The 15958-nt window shown below is 38.0% G+C and overlaps 1 pseudogene; it reads right to left on the bottom strand.

Moving 5' to 3' along the window:
* Positions 1-470: 470 nt before the first annotated feature.
* On the bottom strand, positions 471-14968 carry LOC131409855 (uncharacterized; annotated as a pseudogene).
* Between the last annotated feature and the right edge of the window lie 990 nt (positions 14969-15958).

Below are 15958 nucleotides of genomic sequence, written 5' to 3'. Positions count from 1 at the left end.
TTCATTTCTTTAACTGGTCATGTGATCGTAGCTGGTATTTATAGCTACTTTCTTCCACTGCACATTCCATCTTCCCTTTGCCCTCTGCAAGACCTTTGCTGATCATGGTTCTTTCCCCAGTGGTGTGACCCAAACCTTCATTTCTGAAGGTTCTGAGCCATTAGTAGTCCTCCTGAATTGAGTTGTTACAGTTTTCCAACAACTTTAATCACAGATCATAACAATGCTAAGAGATGCCCCAAGAGATCGCCTGTATTCCAGACATACTCTTCCTTACCTCCATTGTGGAGTGGCAGTCCAATTTCTCCTTGGTAGTCAGGATCAATCACCGCAACCCACACAGTAACTCCCTTCTGTTGATTCAGAGGCATGAGGAGCCCAAAGTTGCTGGGTGGCAGTCTTAACTTCCAGTTCAATGGAATAATTATTGTTTCCTGGTGAAAGCATTCTTCTCTTTGGAACTATGACTTTTAGGTCAGAAGAGCATAAAGCCATGGGAACAGCAAGCAAAACATTTCTAGTGGGTCAGTAGGGGTAATAGTGAATGATGCCACTCCCATTTCCATCCTTTAATCCCTGGACTCATGAATCTTGGCTAAAGAGAAATAGCAGCATACTCCTCAGATGCTACTCAGAGCATATACAGAGAACTTTGCCCAAGCCTGACAAAGTATTGCCACCTAGCTGGCACTATAACTGAGTCTACAAAAGGCTAACCCAGCTGCTTCAGGATGGTGGGAAACATGGCAACACAGGTGAATTCCATGAGCATATGCCCATTGCTAATTCACTACAAGTGAGTTCCTTGATCAGAAGCAATGCTGTGTAGAATACCATGACGGTGGATAAAGCATTCTGTAAGTCTACAGATGGTAGTTTTGGCAGAAGCACTGTATGCAGGGAAGGCAAATCCTTCTCCAGAGTAATTGTCTATTCCAGTAAAAACAAAATGCTACCCTTCTATGAGGGAAGTGGTTCAATATAGTCAACCTGCCACCAGATAGCTGGCTAATCACCTTGGGAAATGGTGCCATATCGGGGACTCAGTGTTGGTCTCTGCTGCTGGCAGATTGGGCACTCGGCAGTGGCTGTAGCCAGGTATGCCTTGGTGAATGGAGGTCCATGTTGCTGAGCTGTTGCAAAACCTCCATCCCTGCCACCATGGCTACTTTGTTCATGAACCCATTGGTCTATGATAGGGGTGGGTGGGGAAAGAGGCTGACTAGTATTCACAGAATGGGTCATCCTATTCACTTGATTATTAAAATCCTCCTGCTGAGCTCACCCTTTGGTAAGCATTCACATGGGACACAAATATTTTCATGTTTTTTACCCATTGAGAGAGATCTATCCACGTACCTCCTCACCCAACTGGCCTTGTCATCACTTTTCCAATTATATTCTTTTCAAGTTTCTGACCACCTAGCCAAACCATTGGCCACAGCCCATGAATTGGGGTATAATTGCACATCTAGCCATTGCTTCTTCCAAGCAAAGTGAACAACCAGGTACACTGCTCAACGTTTTGCCCACTGGGAAGATTTCTCCTCACCAGTGTCATTCATGGATGTCCCAGAAAAGGGCTGTAGTACTATAGCTGTCCACTTTTGGGTGATACTTACAGATATCATGCAGAACCATCTGTAAACCAGGCCTAAGTTTTCTCTTACTCTGTCAACTAATCATAAGAAATTTCCAAAGAGGTGATAGGTATAGGCTGGGAGATAGAAGATAGTACAGGAGGAATGGGGACCATGAGCATTTGGGCCACTTCACGTAACTTCCGCCTTCAGGGCCTGCTTAAGCCTGATCTCATATCCACCACTTATATTTGATGATGGAGTGCTGCTGTGAATGCCTAATTTTGTATGTGTTATCAGATAACATCAGATCATGATGGGTAGCTCAGGTGGCATGGTAACTTGGTGGCCCATGGTTAAGTGTTCATTCTCTACTAAGGTCAGATAGAAGGTCAAAAGCAGCTTGTCAAAAGCAGCTTATCAAAAGGAAAACGGTTATCTGCAGAGGATAGCAGGGCTTTCTTCAAAATCCTAAGGGCCTGTGCTGCGATTCACCTCTAGGGGTCTGCCAAAAGCTCCAAACAGCATCCCTATCTGCCGCCGCCACTTTAACCACCATTGAACCTGCTTGGTCATATGGCCAAAGTGACAGAGCAGCTTGTACGGAAGCCTGGACCTGTTGCAGAACCTTCTCTTGTTCTGGGCCCTCCTCAAAACTAGCTGCTTTTTGGGTCATTTAGTAAATGAGTGAGAGTCACGCACCCAAATCAGGAATATGTTTCTCCCCAAATCCAAAGAGGCCCACTAGGCAGAGATTCTAGATTTAACGTTGCAACTCAGGGAATTACAAAAGGCTGTAACTGGTTGGTTGGTTGGTTGGTTGGTTGGTTGGTTGGTTGACTGAAACATGGACCAGAAGGTGGCCTATAGTAAGTTAACTTGAAATACTAGACCTGCTTTGTTATACATAGAGGAAGGGATTCAAAGGTTTAGGAAGATTGAAATGTTAGAGTGGATTTATCATTTAAAATTTGGTTACTCAACCTAAGAGGGTCCAGAGGACACACTTTTCACCATGACTGTGAGAAATAAATTTGTGAGGGGCCACAGTAGCCTTGGAGAGCTCTTGGTCACTTTTCTGTATAGCCCAGAAAAAACAAGGAGAACTGCTGCCACTGAATTGGGAAACCAATGTACAATGGGGTTAATTGGATCCAGGGATGGCAGGGGAAAGTAGTGGCACTCAGTTGCCCAAGGCAAAGTGGATGTGGTTACCATAAGGGAAAGCAGAGTCAAAGTAGCAATCAGAATAGTCTGATTCACAGAGACCTATGACATTGTCTAGTTGATCATGGTGTTCCTAGAAGATAAAAATGGGAAGCCTACTGAATTCTTACTTGATCTGTATGAGTGGAAGAGTTCTAGGTAAAGTGAATAAAAGTCTAACTTTAATCATAAAAACAGAGAGTCATGGTCCCTCAATCAATTCCCAGACTTGAGCCAGTTTACAGACTCAGAATCCCTTGAATGAAGGGGAAGCCAGTCTCCTGGAGAAAGGACTCTGCTATACTACCAAAAATTTATATTGTTAATCTTTCTCCTGTCCTTTCCCAAAGTGATCTATGGCCTTTTACCAGGGTGACCTCGGATTGAGGAAAAGGAAATAGTCAGACCTTTCAGGGACTACTGGGCACTGGCTCTGAACTGACACTAATTCCAGGAGACCCGAAATGTCACTGTGGTTCACCAGAGTAGAGGCTTATGGAGGTCATATGATGAGTGAAGTTTTCACTCAGGTCCACCTCACAGTGGGTCCAGGGGTCCTGAAACCCATCTTGTGGTAATTTCCCCAGGTCCAGAATAAGTAATTGGAATAGGCGTACTCAGCAACTGGCAGAATTCCCAAATTTGAATAAGATTCTCTGTTTAATCATCAAAGAACCCATAAACTAAAGAATGAGACAGGCATTCTCCCATCTCTGTACAATAGATTATACAATATTTTAAAGTATTTTTAATTCTCAAATTTATTATAAAATTTCCTAAAATTTGGTTAGGTTATCTTTGAAACAAGATGACATTTTGTTTGCAATTTATCAATATTCCTGCAGATTGATGTTTCATCATTTAAAGTTTTGTCTAGTTAATGAAGGAGAACTCTAGGGTTTTGAGATATAATATAAAAACATTTGATGGAAAAGTAATTATTTTCTCTCAAAATTATTTAATGATACAGATTGTCTCTCTTCACTGACAATTTTATATATTTGATGATTCTCAATTTCTTAGGAGTTTCCTGTTCTATTGTTGTGCTTCAATTTTATCATTGCTATTTTGCAGCTCTATAATTAGTTTTCTGGTAGTTTTCTTCAATTGAGTAGTTAAATGTGATTTGAACTTAATGTGATTAGTCTAATGGATTCTTTCCCTGCTGCCATTGTTTGATTGGCAATGTAGAGAAATAGAAGAAAATATAGTTGATGAAACTCTTCAAACAATCATTTCATGTCATAGAAAATCTTGAACGTCTAAGTCTCCTTACTTTCTCATTTCTTGGCAATAGTTCTGTCAAGGACTTTAAATTTATCTCCAAATTTATATCACATTCTTTTCCCAACCAATCAGCAGAATAATTTATAATAGTGGCCTAACAAATCCCGTATAATTATTTTTACTCTTCTTAAAAGCATAATCCTTCAATCACAATTAACTAATACATCAGTCAATTTAGGTTATTTTTTAAAAAATGCTATGGGATTTTTTATACCTGGAATACCTTATAAACTCTAGCTTTGCTCCATTTTCACAAGTGACTTATTTTCCCTGTGCCAAAAATGAGTATCGCTCAAGGCTCCTTCTTTTAAGACTAGTGAAACTCTATGTCTGTCTCACATGTTCACACAAATAGACATGCCGGGCTGTAACAGAAAATGTATGTGTTTAGATGGAGCATTTGTATGAAATGTACAGCATTCCTTGCAGCAGATTTGTTTGGCTGTCAAAGCCTCAATTGCAATAAGCTAGAACAGAGTTTCCAAAAACCAGAGTGCAGAAATCGAAATCTCTGGTATCCAAGGACTGTCAGTTGTCTGAGACTGTGCTTGTGTTTGCTGGAAAGGTTGCCAAGATCATGCTATAGTTTGCCTCATAAAGGTAGAGCTTTCACTACTGTAATAAAAATATGGAAACATTAGAAATGACAGGATGTTACTTCACTCTCTTTTTCATGGTTGCACAATTTTATGTTATATTTCCAAAGGATGCCTAAAAACTAGAGCTGGCACCAATTGCAGCCAGGAAAAGAAATTGTTGAACTTGAACAGTGCATTGAAAGCCATCTAAAACAGATCTGAATCTAGAAGACATGGAGTTGCTTTTAAATTTCCGTTGACTCTGTGCTGATGGTCTCTTGGATTGCTGATGAATTATCATTGGTCTTGATTTGATCCTGATTGGGGAATTTATCACATGAGTATCCATCGAGATGGATGCAGTTCTGCTCTCTATAAGCTCTTTTATTCTACCAGAAAGCATTTCCTTTGGCAATTGAAATGGACCTTTTAGTTCAGCTAAATTATCATTGCATCTTTTGAACCTGCAAAGACATTGATGTGTTATATTGTCTTACTGTTTGGGGAATTGGATGAGAGGAAGGGAAGTAAACGGAAAGTGTGAATTTTTGCCCCTGACTTGTGGCAGGGAAAGAGCATGGGCATTAAAATTAGCAGGCACTATGGAATGGTAGTTACACACCTGAAGTTCTGACATCAGACAGTCTCAGTTTGAATCACCGTTCAGCCACTTATTATCTGTGTGACAAGGCCAGTTTGTAAACAACTCCAAATTTTTATTTTCTCCTTGATAAAGTGAGTAAAGTATCATGACCTATTTTGTAGAGTTTTGGGGCAGATTTAATGACACAGTCTGTGTAAGTTGCTTAGCACAGTGCTTATCATGTCATAAATCCATGTGAGCAATTATTTATGCTGTTTGAATCACAGATCTAGCAATCACTAGCTGAGTGACCTTACCCAAAGTATTTACTCTCTCACACCCGTTTCTTCATCTGTAAAGCGAAGATAATGTTACCTAAGCTGGAGAACTATTGAGAATTAAAACTGGTATAAAGTGCCAAGTGTTTGACATTTAGTAGTTGATCAGTATATACTAGTTTGCTCCCCTCTTCACTGCCACGCCCAATCATGACGCCAAAACAATAGCAACAACTATTACTAAATGCTTCCCAAGTGTCAGTCACTATATATCCTACACAAAGCCAGTCACTCACCATTGTGTTTGTAGTAGAATGATGCCATGAATCAATGGCATGGATTCATAATTCTGTCATATTTCTGGGTTGCTATTGCTTTGTATTAAATAATTTGTTGCTTTTGCTTTGGACCCATCTGTAATGGTTTCCATTATATTATTTCTCATTTGCCCATCATAAAGAAATCAATTATTTTCTCTTTGCTATCCAGCTTCTGCTAGAAGAAAAAGTAAGATCTGATCCAAAGACTTGACTGAGGTTATGTGCCTTCTTGGGGTTCTTAAGTGAGCTTTCCTCCTCTACAGAGGGAGTTCTTTTGTAGACCCTGGAGGGTTTCAGAAAGAATGTCAATATTACATTTCATTGTCTGCCGCTCAGCAGGAAAAAATGTGGACCTCATACCAGGTGTCTAAGTACAACATACAACATAAAGGTTTCATTTTTTTAGTGCGGCTTTTCAAATAGGAAAAATATTAAATCCTCCTGGATAAGCCATTTCTTTTGAGATTTTCAAGTGATAGTTTTAGGAAAATATTACTTTCTCATTGCTTAGCAATAGTTCTGTCAAGGACTTTGAATTCAAGTTCAAATTTATATCAGATTATTTTAAAACGCAATTAACCAACAGCATAATGTGTTAAAAGAAGCCCATTCCGATGATTGATTTCCTTGCAACCTCCATTCTTCTCCAGAACTCTGGGCAGTCTGTGCAGATGGAAAACAATGGATTGATTTAATGTATTTGGGCACTTAACACAGAACTTTAATAAGAACGTCTTGAATTGCCACTAGAAAGGATGCTGCCATTTATTTGCTCATTTCCCAAGAGCAGAAAATCTATTACAGCGATTTGAATAAGTTTTGGTGAGATATGGAGAGGCACTGGATTCCATGACCTCCTAGTTGGGTCAAGGTACCAATTTGCTGGAAAAATTTATTTTAAAATGACTTTATATATGTGTTATATTGTTTTGACAAAAGAAGATGGAATTTTAGATTACTAATTTTCCCAGCGTCGGCTCTTAGTTTTCAGGTTTGGAGAAGCAGAATAAAAGTGACTAAAAGTTGTAAGCTGGATTATTGCAGTATATTCTAAAATTTTTGCTTTTATTTTCTGATAGAGCACACTAATTGCTATTCTTACTAATTTGCTTCAAAATAGGAATTATTAATTTACTACAAAAATGTGAGTTATTTCAAAGGCAATATGATATAGTGGTAATGATACTTGATTCAGAATTGGTAAACCAAGTTTTTACCATTTTGTGAATTTAGAGAAGTAATTCTATCCCTCTGAGACCCTGTAGCTTTTTCTTACAAATGAGATAATTTAGGTAGATGACCTCTGTGTCTCCTTAAATTCTAAAAATCTATTTGTCTTTTTTTTTTTTATCTCTTTGAAGGTATAGCTTTATATCACTTAAAGTTTTAAAATAACTCTCACATGAATGAATGATGTGTGATAACTTTGCAGACTGCATTTTTATTTTTAGATCATTTATTTATCACATTCATTGTGGCCTTGAGGAGTCACTTACCTTCCCCAGGTTTACATAATCTGAATGTAAAAATGAGAAATTTGAACAATATGTTCCCTAAGGATCCTTCCAGTTCTAATATTTTCTGTTTCTAGTGTATATTTTTTGAAATCATATAAAGTATCAGGTGTTTGGTTCTCAGTATTGTAGGAGTTACAAAGTGAAAAAGACTTGGCATCTGTTCTAGAGAGAGTTTTTAACTTCCGTTGAATGACACTTGTGGGATCTTAGTCTGTTTGGGCTGCTATAACAAAATATCGTGGACTGAGTGGCTTATAAACAGCAGAAATTTATTTATCACAGTTCTGGAGCCTGGAAATCCAAGATCAAGTCCCTAGCAGAATCCGTTTCTGGTGAGATCCTGCTTCCTGGTTTATAGACAGCTGTCTTCTCACTGTATCTTCACGAGGTGAAGGGGTGAAGGACCCTCTGGGGTCTCTTTTATAAGAGCACTAATCCCATTCATAAGGGCTCTACTCCCATGACCTAATCACCTCCCAAAGGCTCGATCTCTAAAGACCATCACACTGGGGGCATAGATTTCAACATATGAATTTAGGGAAGACACAGACATTTAGCCGATAGCACATGGGATTCATGAAACCACTAAAATTATGTGTAAAATGTTTGCTGATGTTTATTTTTTGAAGAAAAAAATCCATAGCTTTCATAAGAATTTTGAGTACATAATGAATAAAAGTGGAGGCTCTATTGTCAGAAATCTAGCGCAGTAGTTCTTAAAATGTGATCAGTGAAGGAGTGGGGGTCCCCTGAGACACTTTCAGGTGGTTCAAGAAGTAAAATCTACTTTCATAGTAACACCAAGATGATCTTTTCTCTTTTCATTTCCATTTACTAATGAATGCACAGTAGAGTTTTCCAGAAACTCCACGATGTGTGATATCATAACAGATAAATGTAGAAGCAGATATGAGAATCCAATTATCTTCTATTAAGCCAGATATTAAGGATAGTTGCAAAAATGTAAAACAATGTCATTTTTCTTACCAATTTTTTTTTTGTTCTGGGAAATATAATTATTTTTTAAAAAGCTATTTATATGAACATATATTTAGTTTATTATTGTTAATTTTGAAACTAATATATATTTTATAAATTTCTCAGCTGAAATTCCAATATGCCAAAGATCAACAGATAAAGCCCATATAAACAAAAGATCTTTACAGTCCTCAATAGCTTTTAAGAGTGTTAAGGACTCTTGAGACTAAAATGTTTGAGAAATGCTGACCTAGTGCCTTTACTAAGGTAGGTTAATCTATAGTAGTAAACAGAGCCTGCTTTGTTATTAACTTTACACAAAGAGATTTATGTCTCTTTCACCTCATTGTCTAAGCGGGTGTTCAGGTTAGCAGGGTAACTCCCTAACATATGGTAATTCAGAGACTCAACCTAATGATGTGGCTTTGCCATATTCAATGCTGGACCTTCATATTTGTCCTAGAAGATGCTGGCATCCCAGTTACCTAGAAAAGGAAATGAGCACGGAGGAAGAGCAGTGGGAAATTGTTACCAGAGCCCCAGAAGCGTCCTTTATCATGTTCACTCACATTCCTCGGCTAGAACTCAGTTTCATTGCCAAAGCTAACTGTGTTGAAGGCTGGGAAATGTAACCCAGTTATGTGTCCAGGAAGAAACAAAAGATAATCTTCAGGAACAGCTAGAAGTCTCTACAGTACCTCAATTTTAATCTAGGTGTGCCGTGTACTAGCTAAGTAAACATAGGCCAGTTACATAGACATTAATTCTTAGTTTCCTTTTCTGTAAAATAGGTATAATAAATTTCCAACTTCAGAAGGTTTTTGTAAGGGAGCTTATGCAAAGTGCTTAAAAAATGGATAGCTATAACTTTATCAAATAACTACGTGTAAGCATTTTAAAAAAGTCTATGACCCAAAGAATATTAAATCGGTCTGCTAGAGGAGTTTAACATTTAGAAATAGATATAAAACGTATAGTAACAATAACTACAATATAAGATCATGTGTGCTGTGGGCAATAAAGGTTATGTAAACTGGGGGCAGTTTTTAGTGCTTTCATGGAAGCTCTTGAGTTGGAAATTCTTTAAGGATGTTCCCAAAATATCTAATTGATATTTCTTTGTTCTGGAATTTCATTGCCTCCTCTAGACACTCTTCTTGTGGCACTTATCTGACCTTCATGTAATAGTGGATTTTCTTATCTGCCTCCCTTATTAGTTTTTAGTTCTATAAGAACAAGATTCCTATCTTATTCTACTTGTATGTCTTGAATGTAGCACGATGCCTGGCCCATTGTAAGCCCTTGGGTAGATATTTATTGAATGAGTAACACTTAGTTTCAGTAGAAGAAAAGTTGCATGAAAGGAAAAGTGGAGGTCATTCTAAAGGGAAATTAAGAGTTTGTGATAAAAGAACATTTTTAAGTTTAAAGTATAGGCTGGTAGATAAGTAAAAGTGTAGCAATAATGCAGGACATCAAGAAGCATGGAATGCACGTGTTAGACGAGTCGTTACCGTGAAGTTCACATAACCAACCAAAGATATAAGAAAGGACAAGAAGGAAAAGAAAAATGACCCATGTCCTAAAGTCATTAAAGGTGTAGGGAGTTTCTAGTGACAGGACAAAAATGGAGAGAGGCTGGTATAAGATGGCATCAATCTTAAGGGATGGGAAGTTATTGAGAAATTGTAATGAAATAATAGTTTGAAAGTGGCAATTCAAATATTTGTTGAATGAACAGATGGTGGGTAGATGCATAGATAATGGAATCCCGCCTTTCATTTTATTTCATTACTTGACCCTCAAGGCAAATAGTGTCAGAGGAAAATCAATTTTTGCTTAAATTGAGCAGATTGAAGGAATCGTTACTCGAGAGTTGGAAACTTTGGATGGCTTTATTCTAAATAAAACATGAATGCCATGGAATTCAATTGGTCCAGAAGATGAGCACATAGAGCTAGAGTTGAATTGACCTGGTCTGACCTGAATTGAGGAGGTATAATGAGAGAAAGTTGCAAGGGGTTTTGCATAGAGTGGAATTATGGAAATTGTTTAAAGAGATACTAACATTAGTGGACTAGAAAAGTCGCCTTATGAAGCATTTATAGAATGACCTACTAGTTTTCCAAATGGTGTGGACATGTCCAAGTTTGCATCTTTAATGCTAAGTTGCTGTTGATTTACTTTTTAAATCTAAGAAGAAAATAATATCTTTGCAAAGTGCCTGTTGGATATCAAAGGTCATCTTTAGCTAATGTTTACATAACTACTCTATTTTTAGTAAAATTTTATTATTAAAATAAACAGAGAATTAGGCAGATGATGCTCTCACTGGTATAATAAAATTGAATTGGGGGATTCTACTATATCAAATTGAAGTGTATTATAACAGCCTGTGGATATGGCATGATCAAACATGCTTGTGGGATTTTTTGTTTTGTTACAAATGTCAGTAATCCAAATAAAAACATGGCTCATATTTGAGTTGTTAACTTTTTCTCCTAAGTATATTTATTCAATCTACAAGTACTTATTGAGTGTTTACTCTGAGGCGGGTTTTATACTGGATTCTAGGGATATGAAGATAAATAGGACAGAGCTGATGCCTTTGAGAGTCTCATGTTTTGGTAGGGGAAATAAACAGGTGACAAATGAATGTGTAACTTGTGATCTGAGCAATGAGGGAGGAATTAATAAGACAGAAGTAGTACGTTTACCTTCCTGAGGATGACAAGGAAGACTTCACAGGGTAATAATACAGCATGCTTTGAAGGCTGAAAGTCGCCAGGTGAACTAGAGACTGAAGGCATATCAGAATGAGGAAGCTGCATGCGACAAGACATGGGAGTGTGAAACAGCACATTGTGTTCAGGAAACTATAGGGGATTCGTTATTTCTGAAATGTAGGTGTGAGAATAGCCAAAGATGATGCTCAATACCTTAGGTTGAAACCAGAAACACCCTTCATGCCATGCCAAGAAGTTTGGGCTCTTTCTTGCAGGTGCGTGGAGCCTAGTAAGGAAGCAGATGTTTATTGGATGAATGAAGAGGGCATAATTGAAGGATTTTAGATAAGAAAGGTTTACAATCATGTTTGTTTGTCTGTTTTTTAATCATTGTATCTGCAATGAGGTGGGAAGTTTGAGGGACAGCACTAAAGAAATGATTGCAATAAACCAAAAGTTTGATAATTTGAAACTAAAGCCACAGAGTCAAGGGATAGAGAAATAAGTCCAGTGCTTGGCAGAGTAAGCAATCGATATAAGCTATGATGAAGATTCCAGCAATAGGAAGATGGATATGGTGATGATGGAGAAGAGGGGGTGAGTTTGAAGGGTATTTAAAAGAAAAATATATTTTGCTGACATCAAAACATTAGTGATTCTCATGTAGGAACTGCCCAGGAGTATAATGTGCTGTGCCAGACAGGACCTAGAACAGAAATGTTGTTCTGTAAATTCTCTATAGGTATCCAGTTGTTTCGAGATTTAAAGGAGTTTTTTTTTTATGTTATTCATGATGTCACCACTCACAAAAGGACATTTTCTGCTAATTAAGATATGATAACAAAACCCTATAGTGCTCATGCTGTATTTAGGCTAAGAATATTAGCAGCGATTTAGACTCTAGCAGGACATCAAATAAGGACATTTCACATTAAACTGCCTACAGCTGACAGCCTTCTTGTTGCTTTGAGAGTAGTCAGTATTATTGCTTCCTTAAGGAGCCAGGAAAATAGACTAGTTAATTCCCTCAGATAATTTTCAGGTATATTAGCCTCAGTGATACAATATGATCAGTTACATCCGATGGAGCTGATTGTTGATTTATTATTCTTTAGGGGTGCTTAAGCCCAAAAGTCTCATTGTGATAACTACTGACACAATATGTCTTCCTTGAAAATAAATTCTCTATTTCCAGCCTATGCTTTTCTTCTGCACCACTCTGGGGACTAACCCTCCTGATAAATTCCTCTAGCATATCAGCTCTCCTGGCTCACTTAGTTTTCTGATCTGTGACCCACGTAACACCTTGGGGAGGCGTTGAGGAAATGAAATTTTATTATTTCAGGTCAATCGGAACCCTCTACCTTTCTAATTTTTATAATTTTGTACTTCAGATTTTCCCCAAAAACACATATTCCTGCCATGTGCCATTTTAAGTAAGATAGTTTATATGAAAAGATACAGTAAACTTGCAAGTCCTGATGAAACGCCAGTGGGTAATAATGTCATTATGATAGTATCAATTTCAATGGTGATTTGGTATAGCAGAATTTTCTATTTACTTTATGTTACTCTTGTGTGACTCATTATGTTAACAGGGAGATATTTTGTTTCTGTTCTATTGTCATAGAAATTACCTTAAATATAGGCGCACAGGGGATAATAGTAAAAATGATAAATATAACTGTGGTTAGCCTAAAAGGATATCGAATGCCAGAAGATAACAGAACTTTTCAAGGTGATATTCCTTTAGATAGAATGAAATGTTTTATATGGGGATTTAAGGCTAGGAAACCTGTCTGCTGATGTTGTTTTGCCCTCGCCCACTTTATTATCCTGCCTCTAGTATTTTGAGTGCCTGGGTCATCATGCTCATTTTAAGGTCCCTATTTGTTTGTTTGATTATATATTGGACATATATCAAGTACCAGCCATTTGTTAGGACTTGTGGACATTGAGGAAGAACAACCAGGCCTTGCTTTTGAGAAACTCATGGTTTGGCAGGGGGATACAACCCAACAAAGCCACGATGGTGATTGCAACTCAGCAATGCACAGGGCATTGGCTAGGCACAGAGGAGGAACACACCTACTCTCAGCTCATTAAATCTCGTTGGATAGCCAGAATTTGGAATTTTGGAGGAGGTAAAGAAGCAGGCTGAAAGGAAGTAAAATATGTCCATTGGGGAAATATCTTCTTCTAAAAAAGCGCAAAGGAGCCATGAATTCAGTAATGAATTTGAAATGAAGTAAAGAAAGCAATACTTACAGTAAGCTCATGCAACTTATAATAAACCAATATATAGCATTCTTATGTAAAATATATCTATTTTGGGTGGAAAAGCTCAACCCAAGTCAGTTAAACAAGCATAAAGGCATACATATTCTCTCCCATTGGATCTTTAAAAGTTGAGTAAATTTCATTCTTTGCATAATTCTGAAAGCTTTTCCTCCCAAGAATCATTTCCCTTCAACTTTAATATATAAATGTACTTTTCCTAAGCCATTATCATGTTCTGAAAAGGTTTTATTAACAACCAACACTTATTAGACTCAATGACAATCTAAGCAAGCAAATTATCCTGTGCTTACAAGCTAAGGGCCAAAATGAAATCAGCTTTGGAGTGAAAAGATCAACATACAGGAGGCCTAAAGTGAATTCATAAATCACAATTCTTTTTATATTATGCTTTTGCGAGTATTTTATGGGAAATTCCTTGAGATTAATTGTATTTTTTCCAGGCAAAATCTTTCTCGTGTTTTCCTTTTAGGTTAATAAGAGGGTAAAACTCAGAAATAATTGCACAAATCACAAATAATTGAGCATAACTCAGGTTAATGTTGTCAGAAAACAATCAACAGCTGACGCATGGAGCAACTGCTACATATTTAGCACCGTCCTAATTATGCTTAAAGATGAATGAAAAATAAGAGTTAATAAACCTTTTGTATATGTGAGAGAGAGAGAGATTCAGGGAAAGAGAAAGAGACAGTGAGTTTTGGGTTGGGGAAAGAAGAGGTCAGGAATGAGACAAAAACAAAAACTTTAGTTTATAACCAAGAGCTAAACTGCCTAGTGAAGACTGAAGTGTAAAAATCCTAAAAGGTCAAAATGAATATGTGTGTGCTAAAACAATTGGAAAAGTTTATTTAGCAAGGTGGAGATTTTGAAAGCTGCACACAAAACTTGTCAAAGGATTTGGAAATCTAGGCTGAGTTTTCAAACACTTCTATAGCAAACCTTTTTTTGAAATGGAAAAGAAAATTGGAATTCAGCATTCAGTCACAAGACTATGATAATTGCTTTCAGTCTTGCCTGAATCCACTAACTGCACTGTGGGTAAAAACAACATTCAAGGGGCAACAGAGACAGGGGCTGAAAGTGGATAGGAAGGGCTTTACATATGGAAAACCATTATTGGTGGGATTTTAAAATGAAGACAGTTTGTAAGTAAGACACTGTACGGCAGTGTCTAGAACCTGGAAGAACGTGGTCTGGGAACCCAGTGTTGGAAATACACAGGAAAACTATGGAAGCCGAGGGCATCAGGTCCTGTAGAGAGACTTTGAAGTGAGGCAGGAAAAGGGAACACATATGACTTCCCTTATGCAGAAACTAGTTCCTTTAAGGGTTGGATATTCTGAAGACCCAAGAAATTTAGGCAGAGTAAAGTTATCCACACACCTTGGTACCACCACTGGTGAAGGTTGAATGAGGCTAGGATTGCTGCTGCTGCCCCAAGTCAGCTTCTGTCTTAGTCTCCTCAGCTGTCATAACACAATACCACAGACTGGGTGGCTTAAACAACAGAAATTTATTTCTTACGGTTCTGGAAGCTTGAAAGTTCAAGACTGAGGTGCCGCCCAGGTAGGCTTCTTCTCTTGAAGCCTCTTCTTTTGGCTTGTAGGAGGACATTATCTGCTGCATGCACACATGACCTCTTTGTGAGCACAGCGAGAGAGAGAGCAAGCTCTCAAGTATCTCTTCTTATAAGGGCACTAATGCCATCATGAGGGCCTTGCCCTCATGACCTCATCTAACCCTAAGTATTTCCCAAAGGCTCCATCTCCAAATACCATCACTTTGGGGGTTAGAACCTCAACATATGAATTTGGTGGAGGGGTGGGGAGGACACAAATATTCAGTCCATAACTGCTTCCTGCCATAGGTAATCTGCTCTGGAAAGGAACTTTCAAAAGGAGGCCCCTGCTAGGGTTGGCAGGTAAAAGCCAGGACATGTGGTTAAATTTGAATATCAGATAAATAGCAAAAAATGTTTTAGTATAAGTATGCCCCATGCAACATTTGGAATATACATATGCTAAAAAGTGTTTGTTGCTTGTCTGAAATTATAATTTAATCGAGCAGCCTGTATTTTTGTTTGCTAAATCTGGCAACCGTAGCCCCTCATTTGTGGGTCAAAGGCTTTTGCTGGCCTAACCAACCAATTATTCATTCCAGACCAAGAGAGGGCTAAGATGAACAGACGCGGACAGCTCTGATCCCTCTGGCCTTTGTTTTGGCTATTATAATGATTTGCTGTGTCACAGAGACATAATAATTTTTCAGTTTTGATATTGACTCTTGACAATGCCCATTATTTCCTCTATCATTTAGTCTTTGGAATGCTTGAGGGTTTTGCTTTTAACCCAGTTTTAAAACATTTAAAGCATTTAGTTTTAGCATTTAACTGAAACGCATGTCAAAATGACTTCTCTCTCTCACACTTATACTGACTTAAGGAGAGCAGCGGAAGGCCAAGGCTTGGTTCAGGACCTCCTCTGTCAAGCTCATTGGCAGTGCTTGCTGCAAGTGGGTGGCTCAGCTGGCTTCCTTCATCTCCCCAAGAGAGGGCTCTGAGTTAGGGCAGGCGCTCATGGGGTTGGCAGACTGGGATTTGAATTC

The sequence above is a fragment of the Diceros bicornis genome, chromosome 8 (genome assembly GCF_020826845.1).
Source record: "Diceros bicornis minor isolate mBicDic1 chromosome 8, mDicBic1.mat.cur, whole genome shotgun sequence".
In the NCBI taxonomy this organism is placed as follows: Eukaryota; Metazoa; Chordata; class Mammalia; order Perissodactyla; family Rhinocerotidae; genus Diceros; species Diceros bicornis.
The sequence above is the reverse complement of the archived record's forward strand: the minus strand, read 5'-3'. Positions and strand labels throughout refer to the sequence as shown.